The sequence below is a fragment of the Gymnoscopelus braueri genome (assembly GCF_963280865.1).
Source record: "Gymnoscopelus braueri genome assembly, contig: SCAFFOLD_163, whole genome shotgun sequence".
Classification (NCBI taxonomy): Eukaryota; Metazoa; Chordata; class Actinopteri; order Myctophiformes; family Myctophidae; genus Gymnoscopelus; species Gymnoscopelus braueri.
The window spans coordinates 62,125-82,698 of record NW_027660691.1 but is presented as its reverse complement, the minus strand read 5'-3'; the positions used below and the strand labels follow the sequence as shown (position 1 = coordinate 82,698).

Genomic DNA, 20,574 nt, shown 5'->3' with positions numbered 1-20,574 from the left:
CAGTGGTGTGTTCTAGATTTTTTTGGAGGGTATACTATAACAATTCCCCCCCAGTTCCTCCCACATGCACGGCACGCATGCGCGTATAATTAATTAATGTAAAAAAATTGCGCACGTTTCTGCCCGCACAAACTCGGCCAGGCCCACTCAGGCCCAGTTTCACAGTAACACTGAGTACACTTACAATATGCTTTGTACTGATTTTCTACTGTTTCTAATGTTAATCACCCTGTAACTCAACCACTTCAGAGCTGCTTTTAGCCTTGGATGAATTTTTTAAAATATATATTACCATAGAAGTGCAAGGATTGTTATACATAAATGCTGGTTAGGCTTATCAGATATAATAGCAGTGTTAACAGCGAGCATTCCTCATTATGATTATGCATGCACTTCATGGTATCACAACACCTCCAAGGCCTTAAAAACAAGGCTCCAAACATCCCAAAACAAACTTGTAAGGCTACTTCTTGGCCTCAATCACAGAACCCATCTAACCCCTGCTCATTTTGCTAGGATTGGATGGCTTAGGGTTGAGGACAGAGTACAGCAACTTGCTATGGGCCTGGTCTTCAAGATACACCACAACATTGGGATCCCCCTGTATTTGTCAAAATACTTCCAAAATGTTAATGCAGTCCATGATCATAACACCAGAGGCAGCTCCACGGATCATGTTCAACCCAGATTTGGCTCAACTAAGGGTATGAACTCGTTCTCATGCTATTCATCAAAAATGTGGAATGCCCTACCAAAAGGAGTAAAGGAGTGTAAAACCCTACTCACTTTCAAAACTGCCCTAAAGATACACCTTCAGGAGGCTGCAATTCAAAAATGGCCCCTGTCTAAGTCTTAACCTACCCCCCCCCTACCCCCCCCTCCTTCATTTTCCTCTTTTGTATATATATATATATATATATATTTTTTTTCTCTCGTCATACCAGTAACCTGAAAGCTGATTGTATGACATTCTGTATAGTAGTGTGTATATCTGCCTGCCTCTTATATTTCATCATGATTTGTGTGCATGGGGTTCTCATCTTAAACAAGCTCAGTGCTTAATGAGGGTTTCCAGTTTAGTAGACCTTGTATTGTGAATTTGTACTTCCATGTACTGTTATGTACTGTCATGTACTATTCTCATGTCTTTCTAAATAAACTACATCAATCAATCAATCAATATCTATTACAGAATAGTATTAACTTGGCATTGAAGACACAAACTGTATTGAAGATTCAAGATTTTGCTGTGCTATGTAAATACATGGACCTCATTAGAAACAAGCCATTAGGCTTTCATGGGCTTTTCATTCCCATTGAGTTGACCTTGTATTTAAACTGTACTTTCATGGGCTTTTTTTCTGCATAAATAAAGTATTCAATCAATCAATCAATCCAGTGTGTTGAGCTTGAGAGACAGGTGTCACACTGATGTAAAGACTAGAGGACGTTCATGGTATCATCTGGACCGGTCAGGTAGGACTGCAGCTGCTTGTGTTTTCATGTGCATTATTTACCCTGCTTGATGGTGGAGAAGAAGTCATCCTCATCTGAAGACTGGGACCTGAATGCACCGTGGGTTGATCCTTCAGATGGCTTTGGATGTAGTCGAGGCCTATGGAATAACAAAACCAAAGGATTTAAGCTTTTCCCCAAAAAACACTGTTTTAATACCTAGATAAAAACAATACATCATGGAATTAGATATTTTAATGCTGAAATGTTTTGCTAAATGACTTTTCATACACATGAGGATTAGTAAAGGTTGTCATTTAGTTTTCACAAGTAAACATGACTTACATTGACAGAAACAATATCTCAGTACATTATGGACACTTCAAATGACAAAATGTCCTCATCATCAATAAAGTAAAGAGCATCAGCAGCATTTACCATGTTATAGGATGTCTTCATCACGTGTCCAGCAGGTCCTGAACCTCTGGATCACCAAGCATCCAAAACACCTTTCCAGTCCTGCCTGAAGAGCATCTACCAAAGACCCACGGTATGCAGAGCTGCTGGAGCTTAGCCTTGATTGGTTGATTGAATATTTTATTAGACATAAATACAAACATCACAGTACAGTCAAACACTTAGTCTAGAAGGAGAACACAACTTGTTTCCATTGAGGTCCTATATATTGAGAGAGAGATGAAGCAGGGACCCCCTCGCTGAGAGAGAGATGAAGCAGGGACCCCCTCGCTGAGAGAGAGATGAAGCAGGGACCCCCTCGCTGAGAGAGAGATGAAGCAGGGACCCCCTCGCTGAGAGAGAGATGAAGCAGGGACCCCCTCGCTGAGAGAGAGATGAAGCAGGGACCCCCTCGCTGAGAGAGAGATGAAGCAGGGACCCCCACCACTACATTGCATACAATTGTGTTGCAGAGTAAAAATGTTCATAGATTTCATACAATCATCAGTGTGTAAATTCAGTTTTTTTTCTTCATTTCACACACACACACACACACACACACACACACACCAAACCTCTTTGCCAAAAACAGCCGTTGTGAGCTTGTAGATCTGCTATTTGGGTTAATGTTCCCTTCAGAATAGGGATGCTAGGGTTCAAGTGGTTAATGCAATAAAAAAAAAAACTAAATCCTATCACACAAAGATTTGGCGGACCCCCTGTAGTAGCTCTGAGGACCCACTAGGGGTCCCGGACCCCCTGTTGACGACCCCTGAGCTACAGCATGGCAAACAGACTGGTACACTGATACAGCATGGAATACTAAGCTAACGTAACCTTAATGATGTGTGGATGATCCTCTGATTCATCCTGCATAGCGTTTTTGATTGATTGATTGATTGATTGATTGATTGATTGATTGAATACTTTATTAGAAGTTATCAGAAAAAAGCACATGAAGGTACAGTTCAATACAAGGTCAGCCATAGCGGTGGTGGAAAGTAACGAAGTACATGTACTTGAGTTATGCACTTAAGTACAATTTTGAGGTATTTGTACTTTACTTGAGTATTTCCAATACTTTTACATCTATACTCCACTACATGTCAAGAGGCAAATATTGTACTTTTACTTCACTACAATTATTTGAAAACTTTAGTTACGAGTTACTTGAATTATTACAACACATATACATTAACCACTTCAGTATTTAAACTTTGTCTATTTTCAAGAGATTTTTATACATTTTAGAGACATGATAACTTGTGAAACTGCATAATAGAGTACTTTTACTTTTGGTACTTTAAGTATATTTTGATGCCAATACTTTTGTACTTTTACTCAATTACATTTTGATTACAGACTTTTCCTTGTAACAGAGTATTTCTACATTGCAGTATTGATACTTTTACTTAAGTAAAACATTTCAGTACTTTTTCCACCACTATGGCTAATAGGAATTAAAAAACCCAAGAAAGCCATTGGCTTGTCATCATAGAGTACAGAAGTCCTGACGTCACTGGCTCATCCTCTGGGTCGTGGAAGTCATTTCTCTAGAGAGAATAACATCGGGTCTTCAAATCGTCTCATATATGAATTATGATCCATAAATAAACAAAGTGTCTCGGCGCTGTTGTCGATGAGGCTTTGTATTGTTTATGATAGTCAGTCACTCATATTTCATACAGTCTGTTTATGGAGAAAATTTAACTCATTTTGTCTGAAGTAACATTAATGTTTTCTCACCGTCAGTTGATGCTTCATATCCATAAGAGTCAAACCTCCGGGTTATTAGTTTATTTATGGAACACACTTCTTGTTATTACATTATAACACGTCTATGGGGATTCAGAACGGAGAACCGCGACCCAGTAGGATGCGTCACATAGGTTTAGGGAAATAAAGACCCACCATCTCCAGTTTACTTCCTGTTTCTGTGTGAAGTGGGCGGGACGCTTTTTTAACAGACCGGAAGCATGTTGGAGTCTATTCATTCTAAAGCTAATGGGAGAGTGAACGTGAACACAGCTTCTGAACCATTCTTTATTATTATTATTATTATTATTATTATTATTATTACAGCTTCTGAACCATTCTTTATTATTATTATTATTATTATTATTATTATTATTATTATTATTATTATTACAGCTTCTGAACCATTCTTTATTATTATTATTATTATTATTATTATTATTATTACAGCTTCTGAACCATTCTTTATTATTATTATTATTATTATTATTATTATTATTATTATTACAGCTTCTGAACCATTCTTTATTATTATTATTATTATTATTATTATTATTATTACAGCTTCTGAACCATTCTTTATTATTATTATTATTATTATTATTATTATTACAGCTTCTAAACCATTCTTTATTATTATTATTATTATTATTATTATTATTATTATTATTATTATTATTACAGCTTCTAAACCATTCTATAGCTCCATGGTCACTGAACTAAATATTGGACCAGATCGTCACAAGACACATAATATGTACAACATTTTTCACACTAAAATGTATTTTTTCAGAGAGACTGAATCAGGAGAAAATCTACCTTATTATCGACATGTCTCTGTCCCAGCAACACACTCTCGCGGGATCTAGCACCAGTAAACAGAGAAACATTAGACGTTCGCGAGATTTGCCGTCAGACGCCGGCGCCCACTAGGAGACCATGTGTAGGGTTTATGTACCATGTCGCCTCTAGTGGCTCCAGTCGGGATGGTGGATCTTCATAAATTAACAATCTTTGGTGGTGGTCTGTGTTTCCGGGTTTACAGCCAATGACATTTCACAACATTGACAGAGAGCCAATCACAAGCTGGGATGTAGGGGACCGCGAGTAATGCTTCATACGATTGGCGGAGCCTGGAACCAGCTATTCTGGTCGAAAAAGATATATATTAATATTATTTTAAATCATTTTAATGCATTAAAATTACAGTAACGAGCCTGTTTTGAAAATGTACGGAGTGGAAAATACAGATACTTGTGTTAAAATGTAACGAGTAAATACAATGAACACATTAAGTCAAAAATAAAGTACATTCCATTGTTTTTATGTACTATGTGCCATACAGATACAGTCATAGTAAATCAGTGTCATACATAAATTATGTATTATGTAACATAATATGAAGAAAACCTGGAGACTGACATTCAATCATTTAATTGGTGTTAGGTCTTATGATCAAAATAATAATAGACTTCTGTTTGGGAGTGATAAAGAAGCAGATCTGTTTTTTCCAACTAAAGTCTCTCCAGGTCAGAGAATTAGTGGACATGGATTGTGTTTTCCACACGTCTTCACTTATATAAACGTCCAGCTCTTTTTCCCATCGTTGTTTCATATATTGTGGAGTCCTTATTCAATGATACAATTCTATTATATAGCTTACTTACAAGACCTCTATTACTTCCTGAGTTATAAGCATCAGTAAATATATTAATAATTGGTGTGGCCCCTGGATTAGACTCTTTTATCTTTTTGCAAAAAATAATAATCCCTTAACTGTAAATATCTATAAAGGTCCTGCCTAGCCAATCCATATGCCTGACATACATTTTCGAAACTGTCAATATCCCCATTTTAACTATTATTGTTTTTGTTTTCTTTTTCAAATGTAACCTTATATACATGATGTATATAAAGTTAAAGTGGTTAAACTGATTTAGATTCTACTTGTATGTTAGCATGTTTAGCTTTGATTGATTGATTGAATACTTTATTTAGAAATACATGGTAAAAGTACATGAAAGTACAATTCACAATACAGGGTCCTCTAAACTGGATCGCTCATAAGCACTTGGCTTATTTAAAATGAGATCCCTGTGCACTGAAATCATGATGACATTTAAGACATACAAATATATACTACTATGCAGAACGCCATACAACCAGCTTACAGGTTACTGGTATGAAAAACAAGAAAATATGTACAATAGACAGTTTTAGGAGGAGGGGAGGGGGGGAGGGGGGTAGCTGGGTCAGAGTTACAGACCTGTATTGTTCCATTTGGACCACCTTCAAGGACGCCGAAGGTCCCTCAACCCACTTTGAGGACCACAGCTTTAGTATACAGGTCTGTTTCTGCTCAGATTTGTATCACCATGGCAACAATATAATTTTGACAAAAATGTCCACCATGAACTCTGCCTGTAATTCAACCTTTCTGGGAGGAAGTATCAACACTTATTTAAAACATTCTGGGTTTCAGTATCAGCTACATTTGTATCCTTGTATCTTTGGGACAAATCCCAGATGGACTGAGTCAGGATGATTCATATCTGATTAAGATCCTACTGGCAACTATCACAAAGAACTGGTTGCAGAAAAACTGAATAACAGTTGCATCTTCTATAGCAGATGACCTATTCTTTAAGACTCCAATGAGAGTTGGTCGAAAAAGATGGGGGAAATAGTTAGAATACATATTATTTTATGAAAATAGATAATAATTTATATAAATACATATATAAATACATATTAAAGTCACAGGGGTCTCTCCAGCTCTTTAGTAAACAGAATATAGTACATTTTCAGGAAGGTGACAACATTTAAGCCAATCAGGAGAGAGCACTGAAAATGTATTTTCTGTTTAATAAAGAGCTGTAGAGACATGGAGACTCCTTTTACTGAACAAACACTCTATAGCAATGAGTACTATCACAATATAGAGCTATTTAACACTTATCTTAACCAAAGCAAATCACTTACCCTACCTTTAATTTATATACATACATATTAATTTATATAAATACATATTAATTTATTTAACCTAAATACATAATAATTTTGTAATGTCATAATAATAAAGTTTGAGAAGCACTGAAGTTGAAAGTCGATGCAAAAAAATCCTACAGGTGTCCCAACTTATTATTATTATTATTATTATTATTATTATCAACAGCTACAACATTTCCAGCGTGTTGATGACTTGTAAACTGTATAAAAACAACACACTGTCTATTGTATTTGTTCTATAGAGTACATTATGAGACGAAGAATAAAAAGGTAGTGTGTATATATGTGTATATATGATATTGACTCTACAATAACTACGTAGGAGACTTTTCACTGCTACATGTCAAACAGAAATAGTTCTTCATCTTCAGAGCCACTGACATGACATTTGTCCCTTTAAATACAATGAACACATTAACTCATTACTAATTACAATACAATCATTTAATTTTTTTAATGAACCATTCTGCACAAAGAGTACTTTTACATTAGATACTGTGAGTATACTTTTGATGATAGTTCAGATATCTTCAGATGTCTAAAAAGTCTATCAGTCTATGAAATGGTTTTCTGATGACACCTGCTGGTTATAATGAGCGACTGCAGCCTACAGGGAGTTTTATCATTTCTATTTCAAGGACCCATCAGTCCTCTGCAGAGATGGGAAAAGTACTGACATTCTGTACTTGAGTAGAAGTACAATTACTTGTGTGTAAAAACGACTTTGTAAAAGTAGAAGTACTCATTCCAATAATCACTCAACTAAAAGTAAAAAATACAGGCTCTGAAATGTAGAGTAAAAGTAAAAAGTATTTTAACCGAATGTGCAAAGCCAACTGTAACCTCATACGTCATATAATTTGAAGGAAAAGATCCTCACCAAACACACATTGGTTTCCAAACTGTGATGTGACGAATCATGTAAGTAGACCCACCTCTTGAAATCAATCGTTTTAATCAGCAGTCAAACAGTCATTGTGGAGAAACTTTACACTTCAAGTAGACGCACATGTGAACACTGTGCAGTGTTCACTGTGCAGTGAACACTGTGCAGTGAAGCTCAAACGTTAAACTGAAGTACAGAAACAAAAACACATAATGTTTAGTAATTAAACTATTGTGTCCTAAAGGAGATGCAGTAAAGTGACGTATGGCTGTGCATTCTAGTCATAGAGAAACTTACTTCAAGCAGATAAAAGTGAACACTGCACAGTGAAGCTCAAACGTTCAACATAAGTACATGAACACGATAGTTCTTCCACGATATGGAGACATTGGCGTAACAGCCTCTACGGACTTTGAAAAGCTGTAGTTGGACTGTTTTTATGTGTTTTTTTATTTCTTTTTATTTTTTTATTGCTTTTACTGTGTGATTGTCATGTTTTGCTATATGGACCCTGAGTCTGAAATAAAGATTGAATTGAATTGAACAAAAACATACTTCATTTGTAGTAAACTCCTCTCCTAAAAAGGAGATACAGTAAATAATAAAGTGACATATAGGGCTGTGCATTCTGTAGACAATAATAAAGTGCATTTTAAACGTTACTGCAAAAAGCTCTGCTTTGTATTTATTGCGTTTGTCATCGTTTGGGCCTGTTCAGACCTTCATCAGGACAGAATACAGATACAGTGGAAAAGGGAACACACATGTTTATATCTAGGGTACATCTACACACTGATAGGCTCACCCCAATAGGGTAAGTGAGGTCACAGTCAACTCAACAGGAGGTTGGCTTTGCATAAAGTAAACAATATATCTAGATATAAACAGTGTGCACCCATCCCACCATCCAAAATAGCAATATACAAATATACAAATATACATTTAAAAGTATCCCAAGATTAATGCATTTAATTATAAATATAACAGGTACTGGAAAAAGGGGGAACACAGTGACATGCTACAGTATAGGACATGAAGTGTTTTTTGTTTGAACAGGGTCTAAATAATAGGGAGATCGCCACTAGAATCCCTCCACATAATAATGTCATAATAGTCTCTTGGAAAAAAGCAAAACAACGTCAGCTCTAAGAGCGTACTCTATTACAGGTGTCCTGAAGGTGTATGTGTAGCAGGGCGGTATGCATTAATATATAATATAGCCAACTACGCCACCTGGGGAGTTGCACCCCAGGAAATAATTATAATGTAAACCAACCACCTGAACATAGATTACTCCTCACACAAGTTCGTTGTACCATTGATTATAAAAAGGCAGAAACCGTGTTTAGACAAAAGTACAAAAAGCTTTATTGTAACTATGACTATAATATCATCAATAATAAAAGCAAACATTTAATAGGCTAAAAACAAGGGAGCAATGCACATAATAATAAAACCTATTTGCCTATAGGGCCAGTGCTGGACAAATAGATGCATTTAACATTCAACTTGTATTAGGTGATATATATATATATAATATATATATATATATATATATATATATATATATATATATATATATATATATATATATATATATATATATATATATATTATCTTATATATTATAATAATGCCGTCTGTCGGCCTAGTCTCCCCAAAATAAACCAAACAAAATAAGCAATAACACAAACTAAACAATACTAAATAAACCAAAGGAATAAGCAAGGAGGCTGGCTGGGAGCCTGAGGTTGTGGACCGATGCGTCAGGAACGAGTACGTGAACCCGTATATGGGCATAAGCTCGGCTGAACCACACCGTTGCTCCACGACACCCGACCACTAGCCGTTTAGGAACGGGGGCAAGGGAGGGGAACCTCAAGTGGAGCATCAGTGAGAGAGCGTTGTTAATGCGTGGGGAATTCAAAAACAGCAAAGCAGCAGTTTGGTATCACGGTGCCTGAAACGACAAACGGCTGTGTCATTCTACCATTTATAATACTAATATTCATTAAGACAGGAGCAGAGAGAGACAAACAGTCACATACCGCGGTGCAGCAAAAGGCGGAAGCCACAATGGCCTGCCTGCAGCGGCGAACACCGGTAGGAGAAACTGTAGTAATAATAAAGGGCCATGTTATTATAGTGCCTGCCTGACATGAAATTAACTTGCTATACTGCGGAGAAGGAGGACCACCAACGTACCCTTTGTGCAGCGTGAAGCAGCACCGCACGTCCGGAGCGAAACACCAGTAGGTGGGAGACATGCACCGGGGCTACAGAGGGCAACAAACGGTCATGGTCAAGTTCACGACCATGTACCACGCAGCATAAAGCAAAGGGCATAAACAGCAAGATGGAGAGACATACCTGCGCTGATGCGCGACGACAACACAGGCGAGCCCCACAGGCCAGCCTGGACTGATAATAGACCGTGTGGAGAGACAGACAGCTAACTGTGTTTATAGGTGCGTTGCTTTAATACTGTTGTCAATCAGTCCACTGATGAGTGGGCGGAGGATGGGCCGTGGGTAGAATGGGAACCAACGCCCATCCTGCTACATATGGAACACTAATAGTCAGAAAACCAGTCAAAATGCCAGACAATTGCCAAACAAAACAAGAGAATAACTGATACAGGCCAGAGCTCAAGATAAACCTGACCTATAGAGCTCTGCATGGTCAGGCCCAGCCCCCAGAATACCTAACCGACCTGGTCCCACGTTATGTACCAGGGAGGGCCCTAAGGTCTGCTGAACAGGGTCTGGTAACAGTTCACACACTAATCTAAGAACTAAAGGAGACAGAGCCTTTCAGGCTGTAGCTCCCAGGCTTTAGAACGCTCTTCCACATGTCTGGAGAACTACAGCCTCTGTGGACATGTTTAAGAACAACCTTAAAACGCTGCTATTTCAACAAGCTTTTACACATGTTACATGATGTTATTTACACCTTTGTGTTATTTGCTGTCCTGATTGAGATGAATTGTACAGCTTCTTCTGTTCTACCTGCTTTAATACCTCGTTTTGTTTTTAATCTCTCTGTATGTGAAGCACTTTGTGAGTCCTCTCTGTGAGAAGTGCTATATAAATAAAATGTACTTACTTACAGTATCACATAACACATGAGGTTACTCTAGAGCCATGCTAGCTGCTCAATGAAATGAATGAAATAGTATTGAGACACTTTCTGAACACACACACACACACACACACACACACACACACACACACACACACACACACACACACACACACACACACACACACACACACACACACACACACACACACACACACACACACACACACACACACACACACACACACACACAGTTTCGGGCAGAAAATGTGGTGTTAAGAAGCCTCTCACACGCAGCTGAGGCAGGTAGTGGTGTTTTCACTATGAATTGAGTACATGGACCCCATTAGAAACAAGCCATTAGGCTTTCATGGGCTTTTCATTCCCATTTAAACTTTAATTTATTAATTTAATTAATGTAATTAATTAATTACATTAAATGTATTAATTAATTTAAACTGTACTTTCATGGGCTTTTTATCTGCATAAATAAAGTATTCAATCAATCAATCAATCAATCAATGAATCCAGTGTGTTGAGCTTGAGAGCCAGGTGTCACACTGATGTAAAGACTAGAGGACGTTCATGGTATCATCTGGACCGGTCAGGTAGGACTGCAGCTGCTTGTGTTTTCATGTGCATTATTTACCCTGCTTGATGGTGGAGAAGAAGTCATCCTCATCTGAAGACTGGGACCTGAATGCACCGTGGGTTGATCCTTCAGATGGCTTTGGATGTAGTCGAGGCCTATGGAATAACAAAACCACAAAACCAAAGGATTTAAGCTTTTCCCCAATAAACACTGTTTTAATACCTAGATAAAAACAATACATCATGGAATTAGACATTTTAATGCTGAAATGTTTTGCTAAATGACTTTTCATACACATGAGGATTAGTAAAGGTTGTCATTTAGTTTTCACAAGTAAACATGACTTACATTGACAGAAACAATATCTCAGTACATTATGGACACTTCAAATGACAAAATGTCCTCATCATCAATAAAGTAAAGAGCATCAGCAGCATTTACCATGTTATAGGATGTCTTCATCACGTGTCCAGCAGGTCCTGAACCTCTGGATCACCAAGCATCCAAAACACCTTTCCAGTCCTGCCTGAAGAGCATCTACCAAAGACCCACAGTATGCAGAGCTGCTGGAGCTTAGCCTTGATTGATTGAATGAATATTTTATTAGACATAAATACAAACATCACAGTACAGTCAAACACTTAGTCTAAAAGGAGAACACAACTTGTTTCCATTGAGGTCCTATATATTGAGAGAGAGATGAAGCAGGGACCCCCTCGCTGAGAGAGAGATGAAGCAGGGACCCCCTCGCTGAGAGAGAGATGAAGCAGGGACCCCCTCGCTGAGAGAGAGATGAAGCAGGGACCCCCTCACTGAGAGAGAGATGAAGCAGGGACCCCCACCACTACATTGCATACAATTGTGTTGCAGAGTAAAAATGTTCATAGATTTCATACAATCATCAGTGTGTAAATTCAGTTTTTTTCTTCATTTCAGCCCCCCCCCCCCCCCCCCACACACACACACACACACACACACACACACACCAAACCTCTTTGCCAAAAACAGCCGTTGTGAGCTTGTAGATCTGCTATTTGGGTTAATGTTCCCTTCAGATTAGGGATGCTAGGGTTCAAGTGGTTAATGCAAAAAAATAAACTAAATCCTATCACACAAAGATTTGGCGGACCCCCTGTAGTAGCTCTGAGGACCCACTAGGGGTCCCGGACCCCCTGTTGACGACCCCTGAGCTACAGCATGGCAAACAGACTGGTACACTGATACAGCATGGAATACTAAGCTAACGTAACCTTAATGATGTGTGGATGATCCTCTGATTCATCCTGCGTCGCGTTTTTCATTGATTGATTGATTGATTGATTGATTGATTGAATACTTTATTAGAAGTTTGCAGAAAAAAGCACATGAAGGTACAGTTCAATACAAGGTCAGCTATAGCGGTGGTGGAAAGTAACTAAGTACATGTACTTGAGTTATGTACTTAAGTACAATTTTGAGGTATTTGTACTTTACTTGAGTATTTCCAATACTTTTACATCTATACTCCACTACATCTCAAGAGACAAATATTGTACTTTTACTTCACTACAATTATTTGAAAACTTTAGTTACGAGTTACTTGAATTATTACAACACATATACATTAACCACTTCAGTATTTAAACTTTGGCTATTTTCAAGAGATTTTTACACATTTTAGAGACATGATAACTTGTGAAACTGCATAATAGAGTACTTTTACTTTTGGTACTTTAAGTATATTTTGATGCCAATACTTTTGTACTTTTACTCAAGTACATTTTGATTACACAGACTTTTACTTGTAACAGAGTATTTCTACATTGCAGTATTGATACTTTTACTTAAGTAAAACATTTCAGGACTTTTTCCACCACTATGGCTAATAGGAATTAAAAAACCCAAGAAAGCCATTGGCTTGTCATCATAGAGTACAGAAGTCCTGACGTCACTGGCTCATCCTCTGGGTCGTGGAAGTCATTTCTCTAGAGAGAATAACATAGCTCCGTTCCGGTAGCAAATATAACACATCCGGTTTCTGAGCTAGCAAATATAAGGTTTCCGGTTGCCTTCAAAGTAAGAGCATCGCATTTAATGTTTTATGAAAGACATACATGCATTTCGAAAAAGACATTTATACAGTGGTGGAAAGTAACTAAGTACATGTAATCAATTACTGTACTATGCATTTTGAAAAATACACGTATACAGTGGTGGAAAGTAACTAAGTACTACTCCACTACATTTCAGAGGCAGATATTATACTAGTTACTTGTTACTTTGTATATTTTTGATTATAATTACAAGACCACTTCAGCCCTATTTAAACTTTGGAAATTTGAAAATAGCCGATCTACAAGCAAAAGATTTTTATATTTATACAAGACCACTTCAGCCCTATTTAAACTTTGGCAATTTGAAAATAGCCGATCTACAAGCAAATATTTGTATATTTAATTACATTTTGATACCAGTACTTTTACTTAATTACATTTAGAATTCAGGACTTTTACTTTTGCAGAGTATTTCTACATTGCAGTATTGATACTTTTACTTAAGTAAAACATTTTAGTACTTTTTCCACCACTGCATTGATGGATGTATTTATAAGAATTAGCCTACGCCCTAACAGGTCGTTATTGAAATTGGCCTTTGATCCACATTCAATGGGCACTTAGCACATTTTCCATACACCCATGTTTAACCACTGTGATTAGACTGTAAACAGGTTTCAGATTTAAATTGGAATGCCAAAGATGGCAATCCCCTTTCTATAAATAATAATAGTAGCTTGTACAGGTGTAACATGTGGGGGGTTTATAAACATATTTAACAATACAATACAGTGTGTGTGTGTGTGTGTGTGTGTGTGTGTGTGTGTGTGTGTGTGTGTGTGTGTGTGTGTGTGTGTGTGTGTGTGTGTGTGTGTGTGTGTGTGTGTGTGTGTGTGTGTGTGTGTGTGTGTTTGTCATGGCATGGTGTTTTTTCCCCTCAATTTCTTTAGAGCACAAAGCCCAAATACCATTGAATATAATATATATGTATATATATATATATACGTATACGTATATGTATATGTATATGTATATGTATATGTATATGTATATGTATATGTGTGTGTGTGTGTGTGTGTGTGTGTGTGTGTGTGTGTGTGTGTGTGTGTGTGTGTGTGTGTGTGTGTGTCAATGCAACAACTACAGTTGTTAAAAAACAGTTTTGTCTGAATCCAGCCACTGTAGTCCACACACTAAACCTATATTTTCTACAGAGGTTGTGAATATTTGATTGTTAGGTTAGTGCATCAATGATCTTGTTGTACAGTATGTTAAAATGTTTTGTTGAAATGTATATACAAAAAATCTGTTATTTCTAATTATGCTGCCGGTATCGTGTCTGTGATTATAATGAGCAGGGGATTTGAGCAGGTCACAGCTGATTAGAAGGTTGTAAAGTAAGGGTTTTTTTTAGGCAAACTTTGCAGCATTGGGTAAAGAGTAAATAATATATATATATGTGTGTGTGTGTGTGTGTGTGTGTGTGTGTGTGTGTGTGTGTGTGTGTGTGTGTGTGTGTGTGTGTGTGTGTGTGTGCGCGCGTGTGTGCGTGCGTGCGTGTGTGTGTGTGTAAAAAATTAAGCACATTAAAATGGAAATGGTCATTTTCACTAAATGTCACTACATTTCAAAGTAAAAATGTTAAATTATAAAGAAAAACATTACTTAGTGATGTGGTATTAGTAATTAGGGCACATATATATGTTTCTTAAAACAAAAGATGACTAATATATTTCAAGTGTGTGTATGTATATATATATATATATATATATATATATATATATATATATATATATATATATATATATAGGCCTACACTGCTCAAAAAAATAAAGGGAACACTTTGATCCCTTAATTCCTTTGAGCAGTTTTTGTTAGCAGTATGTACTGTACAGTTCATGAAAACATTTCTTTGAGCAGTGTATAAGTGTGTGTGTGTGTGTGTGTGTGTGTGTGTGTGTGTGTGTGTGTGTGTGTGTGTGTGTGTGTATGTGTGTGTGTGTGTGTGTGTGTGTGGAAGAAGGCCCTTCTGAATGGAATGGAATGTCTTTGTCTCCACTGATTAACGAGCCATAATCAAATCCAGAATAAATTAGCAGGTGCTTCAGGAGATGATCAGGGAGCCATAAGCTCTTGCTTTCGAGTGTTGAAAGAAAAAAAAATGCATTTATTTGTCCCAGCACTTTTGTAAGCCAACAGTTACAGAGTTTTTGGTGTGATGACATCAGTGTCCTCCCAGATGTACCACGAGCATCACGCAATTGGTGGAACTACGAGTTGGTGATATTGCCCGTCAACGCAAATAAGTCCCATTGGGGAGCCATCGCGGTAGATTTCACCAAAAAGACAGTGAATGGTGATGTTATAGTATTAGATGTTGTGATAATGGATTCACTACGTGTGCATGAGCAAGACCTGGTTAAGGCATTTTTTCCACTGCAAAGGTACTTAGCATTACAGTACTTTGCATTGTATGGTAGAGGTATGGGTATTACATTTAGATATGAGTGTTATCACAGTTGTCCCAATTTCATAGAACAAACTGACGGCAGCAGCTGTGGTATTTTCACTTGTTTGTTTTCCAAAGCTGTTCTGTTTGATGTGAGCCTCAAGAGTGTGGCTGTGTAGAGGGGGTCTCCCCGAACGCGTGCGTACCTCAGAAGTTCCGGCACTAAGCACCGTCTCCTGTCCAGTGTCCAATTTGTATAGGCTATGCACTGAAAAGGGCCCTTTTCTGACCCTTGACCTCACTGGACGGCCCGCCACTTTTTTTTACACCTTAGTGCCGCTTAGCGGAGAGTGTGGCTGTGTAGAGGGGGTCTCCCCGAACGCGTGCGTACCTCAGAAGTTCCGGCACTAAGCACCGTCTCCTGTCCAGTGTCCAATTTGTATAGGCTATGCACTGAAAAGGGCCCTTTTCTGACCCTTGACCTCACTGGACGGCCCGCCACTTTTTTTTACACCTTAGTGCCGCTTAGCGGAGAGTGTGGCTGTGTAGAGGGGGTCTCCCCGAACGCGTGCGTACCTCAGAAGTTCCGGCACTAAGCACCGTCTCCTGTCCAGTGTCCAATTTGTATAGGCTATGCACTGAAAAGGGCCCTTTTCTGACCCTTGACCTCACTGGACGGCCCGCCACTTTTTTTTACACCTTAGTGCCGCTTAGCGGAGAGTGTGGCTGTGTAGAGGGGGTCTCCCCGAACGCGTGCGTACCTCAGAAGTTCCGGCACTAAGCACCGTCTCCTGTCCAGTGTCCAATTTGTATAGGCTATGCACTGAAAAGGGCCCTTTTCTGACCCTTGACCTCACTGGACGGCCCGCCACTTTTTTTTACACCTTAGTGCCGCTTAGCGGAGAGTGTGGCTGTGTAGAGGGGGTCTCCCCGAACGCGTGCGTACCTCAGAAGTTCCGGCACTAAGCACCGTCTCCTGTCCAGTGTCCAATTTGTATAGGCTATGCACTGAAAAGGGCCCTTTTCTGACCCTTGACCTCACTGGACGGCCCGCCACTTTTTTTTACACCTTAGTGCCGCTTAGCGGAGAGTGTGGCTGTGTAGAGGGGGTCTCCCCGAACGCGTGCGTACCTCAGAAGTTCCGGCACTAAGCACCGTCTCCTGTCCAGTGTCCAATTTGTATAGGCTATGCACTGAAAAGGGCCCTTTTCTGACCCTTGACCTCACTGGACGGCCCGCCACTTTTTTTTACACCTTAGTGCCGCTTAGCGGAGAGTGTGGCTGTGTAGAGGGGGTCTCCCCGAACGCGTGCGTACCTCAGAAGTTCCGGCACTAAGCACCGTCTCCTGTCCAGTGTCCAATTTGTATAGGCTATGCACTGAAAAGGGCCCTTTTCTGACCCTTGACCTCACTGGACGGCCCGCCACTTTTTTTTACACCTTAGTGCCGCTTAGCGGAGAGTGTGGCTGTGTAGAGGGGGTCTCCCCGAACGCGTGCGTACCTCAGAAGTTCCGGCACTAAGCACCGTCTCCTGTCCAGTGTCCAATTTGTATAGGCTATGCACTGAAAAGGGCCCTTTTCTGACCCTTGACCTCACTGGACGGCCCGCCACTTTTTTTTACACCTTAGTGCCGCTTAGCGGAGAGTGTGGCTGTGTAGAGGGGGTCTCCCCGAACGCGTGCGTACCTCAGAAGTTCCGGCACTAAGCACCGTCTCCTGTCCAGTGTCCAATTTGTATAGGCTATGCACTGAAAAGGGCCCTTTTCTGACCCTTGACCTCACTGGACGGCCCGCCACTTTTTTTTACACCTTAGTGCCGCTTAGCGGAGAGTGTGGCTGTGTAGAGGGGGTCTCCCCGAACGCGTGCGTACCTCAGAAGTTCCGGCACTAAGCACCGTCTCCTGTCCAGTGTCCAATTTGTATAGGCTATGCACTGAAAAGGGCCCTTTTCTGACCCTTGACCTCACTGGACGGCCCGCCACTTTTTTTTACACCTTAGTGCCGCTTAGCGGAGAGTGTGGCTGTGTAGAGGGGGTCTCCCCGAACGCGTGCGTACCTCAGAAGTTCCGGCACTAAGCACCGTCTCCTGTCCAGTGTCCAATTTGTATAGGCTATGCACTGAAAAGGGCCCTTTTCTGACCCTTGACCTCACTGGACGGCCCGCCACTTTTTTTTACACCTTAGTGCCGCTTAGCGGAGAGTGTGGCTGTGTAGAGGGGGTCTCCCCGAACGCGTGCGTACCTCAGAAGTTCCGGCACTAAGCACCGTCTCCTGTCCAGTGTCCAATTTGTATAGGCTATGCACTGAAAAGGGCCCTTTTCTGACCCTTGACCTCACTGGACGGCCCGCCACTTTTTTTTACACCTTAGTGCCGCTTAGCGGAGAGTGTGGCTGTGTAGAGGGGGTCTCCCCGAACGCGTGCGTACCTCAGAAGTTCCGGCACTAAGCACCGTCTCCTGTCCAGTGTCCAATTTGTATAGGCTATGCACTGAAAAGGGCCCTTTTCTGACCCTTGACCTCACTGGACGGCCCGCCACTTTTTTTTACACCTTAGTGCCGCTTAGCGGAGAGTGTGGCTGTGTAGAGGGGGTCTCCCCGAACGCGTGCGTACCTCAGAAGTTCCGGCACTAAGCACCGTCTCCTGTCCAGTGTCCAATTTGTATAGGCTATGCACTGAAAAGGGCCCTTTTCTGACCCTTGACCTCACTGGACGGCCCGCCACTTTTTTTTACACCTTAGTGCCGCTTAGCGGAGAGTGTGGCTGTGTAGAGGGGGTCTCCCCGAACGCGTGCGTACCTCAGAAGTTCCGGCACTAAGCACCGTCTCCTGTCCAGTGTCCAATTTGTATAGGCTATGCACTGAAAAGGGCCCTTTTCTGACCCTTGACCTCACTGGACGGCCCGCCACTTTTTTTTACACCTTAGTGCCGCTTAGCGGAGAGTGTGGCTGTGTAGAGGGGGTCTCCCCGAACGCGTGCGTACCTCAGAAGTTCCGGCACTAAGCACCGTCTCCTGTCCAGTGTCCAATTTGTATAGGCTATGCACTGAAAAGGGCCCTTTTCTGACCCTTGACCTCACTGGACGGCCCGCCACTTTTTTTTACACCTTAGTGCCGCTTAGCGGAGAGTGTGGCTGTGTAGAGGGGGTCTCCCCGAACGCGTGCGTACCTCAGAAGTTCCGGCACTAAGCACCGTCTCCTGTCCAGTGTCCAATTTGTATAGGCTATGCACTGAAAAGGGCCCTTTTCTGACCCTTGACCTCACTGGACGGCCCGCCACTTTTTTTTACACCTTAGTGCCGCTTAGCGGAGAGTGTGGCTGTGTAGAGGGGGTCTCCCCGAACGCGTGCGTACCTCAGAAGTTCCGGCACTAAGCACCGTCTCCTGTCCAGTGTCCAATTTGTATAGGCTATGCACTGAAAAGGGCCCTTTTCTGACCCTTGACCTCACTGGACGGCCCGCCACTTTTTTTTACACCTTAGTGCCGCTTAGCGGAGAGTGTGGCTGTGTAGAGGGGGTCTCCCCGAACGCGTGCGTACCTCAGAAGTTCCGGCACTAAGCACCGTCTCCTGTCCAGTGTCCAATTTGTATAGGCTATGCACTGAAAAGGGCCCTTTTCTGACCCTTGACCTCACTGGACGGCCCGCCACTTTTTTTTACACCTTAGTGCCGCTTAGCGGAGAGTGTGGCTGTGTAGAGGGGGTCTCCCCGAACGCGTGCGTACCTCAGAAGTTCCGGCACTAAGCACCGTCTCCTGTCCAGTGTCCAATTTGTATAGGCTATGCACTCCTTTGAACAGCATCTATCAATTTAGATAAATAATTAATGTTTTAAATCCGTTTTTGTTACACAGAAACATAATATGTGATATATAGCTTCGTTTAAATGCTTAATTTATAGTTTTAATGTGCAAATGAACCGTTTTTCAATGGTTTTCAATGGTTTCTTTTTACTCTAGAGGGTACTCTTATTCTGAAGAGATCGTCCACCGGAAGTCTTATATTTGCTCCGCTATATTTGCTGACTGAACACTGCTGAATAACATCGGGTCTTCAAATCGTCTCATATATGAATTATGATCCATAAATAAACAAAGTGTCTCGGCGCTGTTGTCGATGAGGCTTTGTATTGTTTATGATAGTCAGTCACTCATATTTCATACAGTCTGTTTATGGAGAAAATTTAACTCATTTTGTCTGAAGTAACATTAATGTTTTCTCACCGTCAGTTGATGCTTCATATCCATAAGAGTCAAACCTCCGGGTTATTAGTTTATTTATGGAACACACTTCTTGTTATTACATTATAACACGTCTATGGGGATTCAGAACGGGGGAAACCGCGACCCAGGTAGGATGAGTCAATGACGTCAGACTTCGGTGCTCTATAGGGGTCCAATTTGTACTCATTCATGGAGGTCTGCAGTGTTGACCGTTTAATGTGTCTCTAGTCTCCTCCTCAGTGTGTCTCATGGTCCTCTCTGACATGAATGGAAAATTTAAATGTTCTAACTATGCTCTGACCTCCTGCCTCCTGCTGCCATTTTTGTATGGAATGTAAACAGGAAGTGACGTGCTGGTGGGTTGTCATAAAGGGACCGGGTACTTCTTCCGTGTTTTTTGGCAGTTGGCAACCATTTAAGGAGCATTACCGCCACCAGCTGGACTGGATTGTGAACTGGACATGTACAGTAAACCAATAAATAAAAATAAAACTCTATATTCTATTGACTAACTGGGTTTCTCTTATGTATCTAATGATATTATCATATATTTTCCCTGCTGCTTTCCCTAAGAGACCTGACAGTGTTAAATCATGATGTTTCCCCTTTTCCAACTCCTGATATAATTGATTCCTCTCA

General features: G+C 40.5%; 1 long non-coding RNA gene across 2 annotated transcripts; it reads right to left on the bottom strand.

Annotated features, from left to right (window-relative positions):
- Nucleotides 1-1,391: 1,391 nt before the first annotated feature.
- Nucleotides 1,392-20,047, bottom strand: LOC308081305. Of its 2 annotated transcripts, XR_013932822.1 has the most exons (4): nucleotides 19,936-20,047; nucleotides 11,676-11,812; nucleotides 11,292-11,389; nucleotides 1,392-1,615 (listed from the first exon to the last, which is right to left on the bottom strand). It is a non-coding gene; the product is annotated as an uncharacterized lncRNA (long non-coding RNA). The 2 variants fall into 2 exon arrangements; XR_013932823.1 differs by lacking the exon at nucleotides 1,392-1,615 and having other exon boundaries at nucleotides 11,188-11,389.
- Between the last annotated feature and the right edge of the window lie 527 nt (nucleotides 20,048-20,574).